We start from the raw sequence: 12,864 nt of genomic DNA on the forward strand, positions 1-12,864 counted from the left end.
TGTCCACTGAGTTGACAGCGGCTCTTACAGCTCCTGATGTTAGAAGTCTGTACAATAGCCACAGCCTGTAATAGCCATTGTCAAAAACCAATCAAAACCTCTGTTTTGGAGATTTTGAATTTGACATATCCAGAAACATCTTTCATTGGTTTAAAATTCTACTGTAAAGAGAGATGGGTATATGCTTCCAAAGATGACTATTTAACTGAGTTGCTAGACTTAGGAGCAAGAAGGGACCACAGAGAGAGGAGGCAATTAAATGGGAAGATGCCTGTGCCAAAGATAAACCTCAGCAGATTTACACACTTGTCTGGAGTTGCCCAGGACTAAGGCTGCAGTGGCAATAGCCTCATGAAGAACATACTTGAAGAATAGTGAATAAAATGGACCACACTTAAAATCTCAAGTCTCAAGTCCACTTGGTAACACTCTAGGAAATTTCTCCTTTAATTCCTTTGTACATGTGTCTGGAATTCCATTCTTTTCTCTTGCTTTATTAAAAATTAGCCTGTTAGGTCTTACTGAAGGCTGTGTAAACAAGAGTCGCTGATATGAATGATTGGTTAAGACTATTAAGAGAATATGAGAAAAAGATCAAAAAGAAAAAAAATTTTAGAAAACAGTAGAATTGAGGCTATTTCTGCAAAGGATATGCTTTACTATCATAATATGACACTGCTTTCTGTAAAATGTTTCTCAATTTTATTTTCCAGTTAATTCTGTGGAAAATATTTTGATGTTTTTTTCTCCAAGGTATGCTGTTCGCTATTTTTACTTCCCCTTACTTCCCCCACGAGGCTCAGCTGTCCCAAATAATTTATTAGGAGGTAAATCTAATTGGACATTTGTATTTGTGTACCTTAATGAATGGAACTGACATTAATATTTTCAATAATAGAATATAAAGAATATTTTCAAGGGAGAAGGAATAAGAAAGGTGCTGGTGCTGCTGATGAAAGCTAGCGTTTTTCTAATCCTTTACTCTTGGTGCTAGAACCAGTGGTTTACATTCATTTTTTCATTTACTCTTCTGACAAATGTATGTAGACTTGAGGCAAAGAAGAATTAAGAGGTGCTGATTAGGCAGTGATTTGAAGTTGGAACAAAAATAGAAGTTGACCGTGATGCCGTAGAGAAATGGCAGCCTATGAGAAGGTCCATGCGTGATTGACCGAGGAGCATGTACAGAAGAAAAGGGTGGATAATGAGTGCACATTCTACAGATGGCTCTTTGTGGGTCCCTCAAAGAAGGTGCAAAGTGATGCCCCAGTTAAACAGAGCTTACTCTCTAAGAGAGCCCAGAGAGCTGCTTCCTATTGGCCATTTTTATGATTACAAAGAAAGCGCATCTTCTCCACCCCACTCTCCCCAAATGCCAAAATCTCAGGCTAAAAGATTCATGTCTAAGTCCTTCTGTCTTCCTTGTTCCACATTTCTGAATTATTTCCAATTTTAAGTTTTCCTGGATCCTAGGACTAATGCCTAACTTCCAATTATGTTAAATTAACTTGGCATGACTTAGACTACCTTAATTCTCCTAGAGTCCTTCCTTAACCCCTGGTGAAGCAGTTTTAACTGCAAACACAGAATTGAAGCAGGTGTACATGGCAAAGGATGAGGCAATTGCAGGTGCTTTATATGAACATCCTACAATGTGTTCATGGGGTTTCTAATATCTAAATGCAACTGAAGTAGTCTTGCAGAGAAGAAGGTAGAGGGAATCATTTATCTTTTGTAATCTGCTTATGAGAATAATATTTGCTCAAGTTTTATTCTGTCAACAACAGAGAGTCTGATATTAGAATTTTTACACGTTATGAATACGTTTATTTTCACATATGCATGATTTCATACTCCACATTGCTCATAATTCACATTCCCTTTGTTAAGATCACTTGTGTCCTTTAACTGAGCAGGCCAATGAAACATGATTCTGTGGGAAATTTTTGCAACTAACCACAACTCAGAGTAATTTCAAGTAATAACGTTAAATGAGGTACAGATTACAGGGAAGTGTAGTTTGAATGTGTGGTCTAATGAATGAAAAAAATATTTGAAGCATTAACAACAGATTAAACATTCAGACTCAAAGACGGGATTTGGAATGATTTTGCATGTTGCATCAAAGCAAGGAAAAAGCAACTCCCACTCCCAGGAAGCCCATGGTTTTGGAGGAGCAATCAAAGCTATTCTGAAGAGTTTGAGGGCAAAATGGGTGGCCTCCCTTTAGTTGTGTCTCATTTCTGACTATTACGTGGGAAAGAAATGGCTGCTAGGGAAAAAATGTTTTAATACTGGCTGCCTGGTGTGATAAAATTTCACTCTGAGCCCATAATACCCATTAGTCCTTCTTTTCTACTAAACCCAATGTCGGAAAAAAAAAAAAAAAAGTAACACATATACACACACATAAAAACCAAAACCAGTACAAAGAAGTGAATTAACAGGAATTTTACATTTTTACCTAAAAAGATGATCCTCACATATTTCAATACACTGTTTGTGAGGGCTTTATATGGTGAAATAAATCCCGTTTTCTAACATTTCCCCTCTCAAGCCATCCCTAAAAACTTGCAGTGTTGCATTGGGGTCATTAAATGGTACTGATATTTATAAGGATAATTAAGAATATAATGCTCCTTTGTAAAATTTCTTTAGCAAAAGAGCTAAATGTATACAGATATGATGTATTTTCTTTTCTTTTTTTTTTAAGCTAAATGGAAGCGTTACAAAGGAAGTACAGCAATATTAGGACAGCTGCCAAATAGACACACATAAAAGTCAGAGAGGGCTTCCCTGGTGGCGCAGTGGTTGAGAGTCCGCCTGCCGATGCAGGGGATGAGGGTTCGCGCCCCGGTGTGGGAAGATCCCACATGCCGTGGAGCGGCTGGGCCCGTGAGCCATGGCTGCTGAGCCTGCGCATCCGGAGCCAGTCTGGGAGAGGTCAGAAACTCCCTGGCAAATATCTTGGCCACCCGTCACTCAGTAACTGAGGTATTGATTCTGAGAGTTAGTTCTTCAGGCTCCACCCTGTCATGGATGTTTGTCTTCATTATCTTTTTTCATCTGGCAGCTCTTTGCTATGACTGCTGTTCTAATAGCTGGCTTTTAAAATTGCAGGGCCTTAAGGTTAGAAGGCATTTGGCAGACCACTGACTACTCTCCATCATTAATTCATTAACTGAGCTCCTTTTGTAGGATGTGGAACCTACTCCCATCCTTTCTCTGCTAGAATGCCTCTGGGGTCAGGGGCTCACAACTGGTCTGGCTAGGTCTGGCTGCTTATTGAGTATCTTGTTACATTTTCAGTTGATCAACATTAAATGAAAAGTCGGGGTAGAGAGTGGCCTTCCTCGTCTCCTGAACCATTGTCATAGTTTCTGTGGCCCAGGAAACTGGATTTAGAGGACAGCTGGATTCAGAACCTGGATTTCCTTAATTCTATGCTGTCTTATCAGTACTTCTTTTTCACAGATGCACACCTTAGGTTCACAAAGGAGATACACACACACAGACACACACACACGGATAAAATGGCACTCATTAGTCTTAGGGGTCTTTGTTTTAACTCCAATGCCATCTCCTGGTGAGCTGGTTGAACCCTGTGAAGGACTCTTTTGCCTACAGAAGGCAGCCAACCTTCCACATATACACAGTTTGTGTGTGTGTGTGTGTGTGTGTGTGTGTGTGTGTGTGTGAAGGGTAAATAAAAGCTACTCTTGAAAATTTAGAAGAAACAATTTTTTTTTCTAAAATTTAAGAATTAGTCTGCCCACACTAGCAAAACATCCTCTAAGACAAGGGTAAGCAACTATGAGAAAATTCCAAAACGGACCACAGCCTGCAAAAGCAAGAGACCATTTCTCTGTCCTGGTTGCCTTTGACCTCTCTGCCTCTTGTGGATACGATTCTACATATTTACCAGGTGTTAGCCCCTCATCTACTCTTTGGGGCTTTCACATCAGATAGCATATATATCATAGTGATAGGCAAGGAGAATTACTTAGAGAGGCACTAAAAAGTAATGAATCAGTTTTTGGCACAAGTCCTTTTGGTCATGCTCGAGTAATTCATTTGAATGCCTTGCCTCACAGCTGAACTTTGTTAGGTAACTTTTGAATTGAGTTACTAGTGAACATTATCAAGTGATGAGGGCTTTATTGGAACTTGTCCCATTTGGCTTTTCAGTTAGCTGTGTGTAGCTAAAGTAAGATAATTTTCATGTTGTTCACTAGAACAATCCAATTTGAATGAATAATGAATTGTTATCTTTAGAAAACACAAAGAGGATACAATGTCTTTACCATTAAGTTCAGGGAACCCAGTATCTGTGCTTTAAATCTGGTTCTTTAGCATTTTGGTGTATGACCTTCAACAAGCATTTTAAATTTAAAGAAACTAAAACTATCTAAAACCTGTAGATAATTTCATAAACATACTACTTACCAAAATGATCTATATAAGACTTAGGAATATAACAGCCGAAGAGATAGAAGAAATTAACTTCGAAGTCATGGGCGGGAGGGAGGGCCTTTGGAATGTGGTACTTTTCCTTGGGCCTTAGAGTGGAAATCTGTCATTTTCTTTAGCTTTTCAGTCTTTCAGTTACTTCCTTCATTTGATAAACTCTCTGCCATATAAGTCATGTTAGGAAGCAGAGCCCACCTCCGGCCTATATGCTGGGAAACACACATCTTCATTTTACACACATTTTAGGCAGAGAAGGTAGGTTCCACCAATTGGAAGCTGAATCTGGAGCTAATTATACAAAAAGGCAAAGAAAGGCAGGAGACAATTTGTTCTGGGCATTGAGATGTCAAAACCACTTCCAGCTTCCAAGGGTGGTCATGTGGAAGCAGCAGCAGCAACAGTGTCCTGTTCAAGGGATGGTGCTGTACCAGGTCTGTGTCTAGTGTCCCGAGGTAGCTGCAGCGGTACTCTCACCACACTGATCCTATGGTGTGATTTTGGATGTGGTTCTCTAGCTGCATACATGCATGTTTCCTTAGCCATTCTATGAGTCTGTGATTTACCTCCAAATAGATGTATATTTTAAATATAAAATATTTATATTGTACATAATTTAATTTTTTTAATTAATTATTTTTTTTTTTTTGCGGTACAGGGGCCTCTCACTGTTGTGGCCTCTCCCGTTGCGGAGCACAGGCTCCGGACGCGCAGGCTCAGTGGCCATGGCCCATGGGCCCAGCCGCTCCGCGGCATGTGGCATCTTCCCGGACTTGGGCACGAACCTGTGTCCCCCGCATCGGCAGGCGGACTCTCAACCACTGCGCCACCAGGGAAGCCCCTAATTTTTTATTCTGTTTAAATCAGTCAGATTTAGTTGCTGTTGCTTGCAATCAAGAATCCTAATGGATTCAGTACTGGACAAACTACTATGCATGATTGAAGTCAGCCCCTCCAAGGACATAAAACGTTAAGAATTTTATTCATCTTCCTTTCCTTGTCCTCACCATACACAGTCATTCTCCCACACCAATCCCTCTAGGCAGGAAAGGGCCGTGGAATAATTTAAGCTTCTGAAAAATTGAATTAAACTATTCCAAATGGGCTATTGTACGCTCTTAGAATTCAAAATAAACATTGTTGAATTGTAAGTGACTTAATATTTAGAAGTAATAGGTTTCACATAGTGGAAGAATCCATTTAGTATATCTTTGTACCCGTATTATAAGAGGGTGAGAAGACTTCACAGCTTTTCCTATTTAAAAGGATGATGCTGCTGTTCTAAGGGCTTTTATCAAAGAAGAGAACACTGTTACGGTCAATTCATTATATTTTCAATTTTGTTCACTATCTGACTTACGGTTGATTTTAGTATTGGTCTGGTACTAAAATATTCTTTTCCTCTTAGCTTTCACCCAGAAGCTTTTTTTTTTTTTTTTTTTTTTTACCACCAATTGATATCCCTTGACAGCCGGTGGGCTCTCATTGTAACATGTATTGCATTTTATATCAGTACACTACCCTGATTTTAGTCCATGTTAGGCTTTGCATCACTAAGAAGGTATTAAGACATTATGTTTTGGATGAGAAATAATATTAGCATGGGTGCAAATGTATGTCTTGTGCTCTTTCCCTCTGAGACTTGGATGGTGTTCTTTTGCCCTTATCCACCCTGCTTTTATTCCTGAGAACTCATTGCACATTAAAGTGAGTGTTGATAGAGGCAAGGGGGAGATCATAGAACAGCAATAATTACTAATACTGCCTAGTATCTAGTGTGTTGTACTCTATGCCAGGCACTGTACAAGGTGGGGCACATAATGAAGTCTTTCCCATGAGGTAGACACTTGTATTCCTGTTTCTCATGAATAGTTTGAGACTTAGTAAGATTAAGAGTGGTCCGTGTTCACACAGTGAGTGAGAAACCTAGGATTTGTATCTTTAAATTCCAGATGAAAATTCCTGAGCCTTTTGCCTCTTTTTATGTAATTATGTTCCATTCTCAGAGTGTGTGTCCACCAAGGGAAACTCCGTAGCAGTATCCACTGAGATAAAGGACCCATAGGCAGGGACCATGATATTTATCTTTGTAACTTTTGATCTGAAACTTTTTTGCATCACAGATGATTAGAATCCAATAAAAATTGTGTGTGTCTGTATACACACACAATATATATGTATAATACATATACACATACACAGTTTGGGGCTCACTCCTTAACTCTAGTATAAGATCCTGCTTTAGATGCCTGTATATTGCCTGATACACTGCAGGAGCTCAGTTAATGAATGACGAAATACTGTTGCCTATGATGTATGGGTAATGTCCCAAATGTTATCATTTCATATATTGCCTGTGGAAATAGAGGCTTTGAGAGTTGTCCTCAGGATTCTAATGCCCACTGCTAACCATTATTGTTGAGAACAGATGACTTCCAAGAGAGCAGGGTTTTGTGATTGACAAAAGAGCTTATCCATGTCCTCTGAGCTAATATATAACACGGCTCCTTGCAATGCTGATTACTGTTAAATAATAATGTTATTGCTGTCAACCTTATTCAATTAATTTGAACATTTTAATACCAGTTAATTCACTGAGAACAGTGTAAAAAATGTTGTATTCTTCCTCATCAATACATTGTTTCCTCTCAATATTTCGGGGGGGATTCAGCTTGTCTATCATTCAGAAACATGGGCCAAGTATTCCTAAAAGATACAATTCATGGGCTTTTTAACTATTATTTAAATATATATATTCAACACAGTCCAATTTGAGAGATGAAAGCATCCAAGAGACAGAGATATTTATCACATGGGGTACGTTTCCGGGTAGTTAAGACGTCCTGTCTAGCGGATGCTGTGAAGCGCCACCTAATCCATTTTTCGGGACCAAGACACTTATTTCCTCAGCTGTGAGGGAGGCAGGTTTGCTGTCTGTCGATGACTCAGCTGAGTTCTCCTCAATGCTTGCCCTCAGCCAGAGAGTTACACCCTCTTCTTATGTCTGGTTGATGGAGAGGTACTAAATGCTGACTTCTTGTCTCAGTTTGGGACAGTTTTGAAAGGCCACACCAGTTCCATAGCCTGGAGAATTGACTGAGGCCTCTCTTGGAAAACCAGTCACATTTCAACTTCTCCCTCTGTTCAGTCCTGTTTTGCTCACTTTCTTAAAGTGATGCCCTACACTGCCTCCCAGCAAACCTCCTACATACAAATACCCATATCAGAGTCTATTTTTCAGGAAACCAACCCAAGGCACATTAAGAAAGGTCTTGAGACTGTGAAGTCCTAGGGCAGTATTCTCCTAGGCTGCAAGGCTCTCTAAGCAACTGCCACCTGGTGATGGGACTTTCTTTCTTTGGTGGCCAGATACCAAGCTTCTATGCCTTAGGAATATAGCTGCCTGGTATAACCTGTTTTTATACTCCAATTGTAAGTCATGATATGTGTGAATGTTATTTTTGAAATGTAAGAGTGTTACTGGCTTATCTGAACATTTTAAAAGGATGGATGCGTTACTTGTCCCTGGGGAGCCCAAACATAAATGGCTCAATGCTTTCTTGTTCCGTCTTATTGGTAGTGTGACAATTGAATGGTCCTTTCAGTGTTCAGTGGCTGTTTCTTTGGACAGGCTATGGCAACAAGGCAGACACTCAGTTAATGCTGTTGAAATGTGTTCTCTGTGGCCAGCTAAAGAAGGAGAATTTCTCTATTGGCTGCACAAGGGCAGGAAAGGGATAAGGACCCATAATAGTCCTCATTCTTTCTCACAAAAACTCTGACTGAGGTGGTGAAAACGTAACTTTTTGTTTTAATTGACAATCGTCCCTCTCTCCCACACTGGATGACAGAACACAGTTACAAACAATGCTTGTGTTTTTCCCATACATTTGAATCTCTATCTCCATATAAAGACCCTACTCATATAGGAAAATCTAGTTGCAAATCTAGAAGTCGAAATTATCATCAGACTAAACCAAGGCACCTTGGTATATTAATTACATTTTAATGTTAAAATAATCATAGAACCTGAAAGGAAAATAATATACAGTCAATATGGATAGTTATAAAGCAGAGAATAAAATCTCAGTCTCCATTTTACCAGCCCCTCTCACTGAAGGTAACTACTACTGATAGTTTTTTTTTGGGGGGGTGGTTCTTTCTGGGGAACAAAATCATATTCATATGTGGCGTGTAGTCTCATGTATACCAAATCCAGAAGCTTCCCCCAGTCAACTGCCACTCGAGTTTGGATACCATCCTCTGTTAAGAATTCAGGAAAAGAAACTTTGAAGAACCCTGTGCTGAGTGTGTTTCTTTGTATTGTGAGTTTTCCTAGAATTATCTCACCAGAGTCTCAATATGAGATACTGCCTTGTGCGCAGGTGAATTCAGTGAGCAGTTTCCTTCTACCTTTTATTCTGTTTTCACAGTATGTGACTCCAGCCATGAGGAACAAAGCTGTTGCCTGCAGATAAAATGCCACATAAACAAGTTGACAAGGGTAGAAAACATATGGTAAAGTTGGTACATGCTGTTAAATGTAAAGACCATTTGAAATCATCTTTTTAATTACTACACACTTGGCTACGATGATCTGAAACCAGAATATCTAGTTATTCCATTAAACAGTCATTCAAAAAAGGAAAATGAAAGAAAGAAGGCAGCTGATTGAGTATATCTGTAGAGATGTGAGGGATGGGGAGTAAAACTTCTATGATGACTTAGATAAAACTCATGATTAACTGAAACTTCTTTCAATCAATTATTTATTATAAAAATAAGCATTAGATGAATAGGAATTTTAAAAAAACATAAGCTCAATGTGGAATTTGCTTTCTTATTGGTATGAAATTTTATTTAGATCCTTCTTTAATGCTCATTTAACCCTTTATTTATTTATTTACTGAAATTTGGCCTTGTACAAAGCTGGGTTTTAGTTACGGAAGATACATGGCAAAGAAGCCAAACAAGGTTCTTGACCTCTATTGCTAGCATTTAGTATGGATACAGGCTCACTAACTTAAAAAGATTTCTCTAGCTCGTTTATTGGATGGTCTCAATATGGTGGGCTTCACTTTTCTGAAACCACTGACATTTAAGATGCATGTAGCCTACTAAGAGAAGGCCACTACTATTGTCCTACTTCACAAACTTAGTTCTCAGTTAATTCGTTAATAGATGCCTTGCCAAAGGAAAAGGCTTTAAGTAGTCTTGGCATATATTAATTATACTGTGAGCTCTTAAAAAGTAATTACTCTTAGTAGGTTAAAACACATTTGGGTACTATGTCTGAAACTGACATGCCTCCTTTTCTACACTGTCGGCAATTAACTGAAAAAGTTCCAAATATAATGTAATTATCAGTTAGTTACTGTTAACCCAGGCAAACAAAAGTTAACTGCAAATAAAAGGTGAAATCAGCAGCTCAAAAAAGAGATGCTTGATCAGGGGCATGTTTTGTTCTTTCATTCTTTCTTTACCCCCTCCTTACTCCTGCTGGGTTACTTCCAAGACTAGATCAGCCGAATGAGGTTCAGAAGAAAATAGGCAAATGTGATGCTCTAGTCAGCCCTGTGCCTTCTCCAGGTGAGAAGCAGGCATCCGTTTTCGGGTTCACACCTCGCTCTAGAATCTTGGTGATACAAGTCATGTTCTTCTAAGAACTCTCTCTCATCCTTCACCATGTGGTCGGTTCCCTGGAGATGAGCCTTTGAGTGCTGTAACTCTGTGAGCTTCCAGCCTGGGAGGAAAATGCTAATCTCTCTTTTTGCAACTTCCTTCCATGAGTGCTTCTCTAAGGGTGGAAACACTACTCCTGTGTTTTATCTGAAGGGATAGGGAGGATAAAAGCATAATTACTCCTTGCCTTTATTATTTCCCTTCTGAGAATTCTGTCTCAAATTTCTAGTCTTTTCTTAAGTAGCTTGGATGGGGTGGTGGTGACTGGTCCTGCTGTTGTTTAGTAAGTCCTTCAAGGATGTTTCTCGTACTTCTCTTTAGGATGTCTGGTTGCTTATCAAGGTTCTCATCCTTTTGGCTTTAGTGAAAATATGCAGGCCACAAAAAAGTCTCATTTAATAGCTTATTACCTATAATAAAATTACAGGTAATCATAAGCGCTATTATGAAAAAAAAGAAGCCAGATAAGGGAAAAACGAGTAACAAAGTAACTTTCCCAAGGCAGAGAGGAAGGGGGAAATTCCCTTCTCCCTTCCTCCTGCTCCTGTTTCCCTGCCAGGACCTGCCATAGGCCAAAGCCAGTCAGTCGCCCCCTGATGGGAGAGCCTGAGAATGCAGGCTGGAGGGGTCGGTGTCCCAAGGTACAGAGCAGAGCCAGAGGGAGAGCACGCACCAGAGGGGCATGAGCGCAGGCCAGCTCCTCTGGCTTCCCTGCTGTCTGACTGTAACTTGGCGACTCAGAAAACGATTGGGTTTTAATTGTTTAATCGCTTCGGGTTCCGATAAATTTCGCTTTTTGAGTCAGAAGAAAAAGTGATGGAATTTCAGCTCAGAGCTTCACCAGGCTCTAGGAGGATTGTTTCTCCAATGAGCTTTGTATGAGGGTCCTTCAGACAGAAGACAGCATGCTTTGGGGAACAGAAGGAGAACATACAGCAACCTCTCTAATCCCTGTGTGTTTGTACAGCCCTGTGCATTTCAAGTTTTTCATGGCCTTTATTTAATTCATGAAAAGCTGTTTTTAAAATATAAAGCAAGTTTTTTTTTCCACTCTGATAGCATCTTATTTATAAATAAGATATGTATACTTAAATATGTGTTTCTATACACTAAAGAGAAGTGTCCCATAACATTATAAAGTAGAAAAATAAAACAAATTCTATGTTTTTGGAACTTTATTTTAATTTAACTCTTTTGTAATAAAATATAGATTTAATTGTTTATATATAACTCAAATTAGAAGTACAATTTTAGAATTTCACATTCATTAATCAGGTACCATTTTGTACTGTCGTTTTTTACCATACCACAAAACATTGTTCACATCAAATAATATTTTTTTATGACTTAGGTTAGATTGAGCTCCTGTATGGTAAAACTATTTTGTAAAACTTTATAATCTTCAGAAAAGCCAGTTTTTGTGATTTCTTCACTGTAAGTTTTATGCACAATCATTTCTAAGTCCTTCTAATCAGATTACAATTGACCCCCATATTATTACTAAAATCATCAGAGGAAAAGATGTCAAACTTGTCATCAGTTTTCCCTTCCACTTGAAAAATCCTCATTGGGCATGTGTCCATCCATTCTATCTTACATTTCTAGACTTCTTTTATTTGCTCTTCAAACTGGGAAGCAGACATTTTTCCTGAGTGTTGATTCCTTTATATATACATACACTTGTTTTCTCTGCATTTGGCCCATAAAATCCAATTTCTTTAGTATTTTGTTAAAATTGTATGTTAAGGTTTAACTCATACAGCTTGTGTAACACAAATCCCACTTCTCTCCCTACCTAAAAGAAAAGAAAAAAACAACTTTGATTAAAGTTGCTTATTTTGTAGGTCAGTTAAATTGCCATTACTTAAGAAACTACATTCTGGGTCTTGTTTTAGCTGCTGGGGATACAAAATAGTAACACACAGTTCCTATGCTCAAGGTTTTTTTTTTACAACAATTAAAAAGGAAAAGGAGGGCATCTTGTTTGTTTGAAATATGAACTTCGGGGTCCAGAATTTTTAAGTGTACAGTTAAGTGTCATTAAGCACATTCACCCTGTTGTCCTACCATCACCACCATACATCTACAGAACTCTTTTTATTTTACAAAACTGAAACTCTGTACCTATTAAGCAATAACTCCTCATTGCCACCCTCCTGCAACCCCAGCACCAAAGAACCACCATTCTATTTTCTGTCTGTATGAATTTGACTACTCTATGTACTTCATATAAGTGAAATTTTACAATATTTCTCCTTTTATGACTGACTTATTTCACTTGGCATAATGTCCTCAAACTTCATGCAAGTTGTAGCATGTGATAGAATTACCTTCTTTTTTAAAGTTAAATAATATTCCATTATATGTATACAATGCATTTTGTTTATCCATTCATCTGTTGATGGGCACTTGGGTTGCTTCTGCATTGGCTATTGCAAATAATGCTGCTAGGAACATGGGAATGCAAGTATCTTTTTGAGACCTTGATTTCAATTATTTGGAGTATACGCCCAGAAGTGGAATTGCTAGATCATACTGTAATTCTATTTTTAAGTTTTGAGGAACCCTCCCTCGTACTGCTTTCCTTCACAGCTGCACCATTTCACATTCCCACCAGCAGTATACAAGGACTCCTCTTTTGTTATTTTCTGTTTTCTGTTTTTCTGATAGTAGCCATTCTATTGGATGTGAGATGGTATTTCATGGTGGTTTTGC

This window comes from Neophocaena asiaeorientalis, unplaced genomic scaffold, assembly GCF_003031525.2.
Source record: "Neophocaena asiaeorientalis asiaeorientalis breed wild unplaced genomic scaffold, Neophocaena_asiaeorientalis_V1.1 scaffold26, whole genome shotgun sequence".
In the NCBI taxonomy this organism is placed as follows: Eukaryota; Metazoa; Chordata; class Mammalia; order Artiodactyla; family Phocoenidae; genus Neophocaena; species Neophocaena asiaeorientalis.